The sequence below is a fragment of the Hemiscyllium ocellatum genome, chromosome 7, assembly GCF_020745735.1.
Source record: "Hemiscyllium ocellatum isolate sHemOce1 chromosome 7, sHemOce1.pat.X.cur, whole genome shotgun sequence".
NCBI classification, from domain to species: Eukaryota; Metazoa; Chordata; class Chondrichthyes; order Orectolobiformes; family Hemiscylliidae; genus Hemiscyllium; species Hemiscyllium ocellatum.
Window position 1 is genome coordinate 67,057,943 of NC_083407.1, and position 1,082 is coordinate 67,059,024.

The window sequence follows — 1,082 nt, forward strand, 5'->3', positions numbered from 1 at the left end:
AATTCTTTCCCCACATACTCCATCTTCCATATCCTTCTCCACAGTAAACACTGAACATTTAGTAACCCCACCATCTTCTGTGTTGGTGACAGAATGCTGGCAGTGATAGAAATCACAGAGAATGATTACTTGAATGCAGAGACTTTGGTGGGTGAAGACAAGCAGAATGGTGCTATGTTTTTGGGATAAACATGAATATGTAAATGCAAAAGTACAAGAAGTGGGACATGGGCAGCTAATGTCCTTAATTGGTCTCTGCATCTGAAGCAATAGTATGGCATCTTTAGAACATTGTGTAATAGAGAGCTCACTGCCTGTTAAAAATGTAGAACCCGCTAAAACATTCATAATAAAACTATTAAAAGTTAAATTTCACGTATATTCATTAACAATACTTGGGATTTAAAAAAAACTTGTGCCCCGTGTGAGGATCGAACTCACGACCTTCAGATTATGAGACTGACGCGCTACCTACTGCGCTAACGAGGCTCTGCCCAAAAGCTGGAAGAAGTATTTTATGAAGGTAGGATCTGTCACTGTATTCCAGTTACGGTTTGACGATAGTTTACGACACTGACGGGGGCGCAGTTACAGTTTGCAGCAGGTTCGCGGAAGAGGGTGGGTCGCCCGAGTTCAACTGCTCATTCGGCCTCATTTGTAAATGGTAGGTGGGTGGCTCCGCCCCTTTCCGCGCGGGGCCGGGGATGAGCCGCGCGCGTGAAGTTACTCCCCGACAGGCACCAGCTGTTGGAGCTCTAGTCTCTATTGTACAAGCGTTTGCTGCAATTTAGGTGCACGTCACACTACATAATAAAATGCGGATGGAGCAGGGGATCATTATTTGTGCATTCAATCCTGCGACCAACATGTTTCAGTTAGAATAATTAGCAGCAAGGAATTTCTGGACCTATTTGCAAAGGCAAAGGATTGAGATGCAAGATCAGTCAATACATGGGAACCTGTTACAGACACCCAAGCATGTCAAAAGTATAGTACTTCCATAGTTTCTAAATGAACTTGAGAAAGATTTAAGTCTAAAATGATTTTCTGTAAACTAATATTTTAGAAGCATTGTTTTAAGC

General features: G+C 42.6%; 1 non-coding gene across 1 annotated transcript; it reads right to left on the bottom strand.

Moving 5' to 3' along the window:
* Nucleotides 1-416: 416 nt before the first annotated feature.
* trnam-cau (transfer RNA methionine (anticodon CAU)) lies at nt 417-489 on the bottom strand. Its single transcript has one exon. It is a non-coding gene; the product is annotated as a tRNA-Met (tRNA).
* Between the last annotated feature and the right edge of the window lie 593 nt (nt 490-1,082).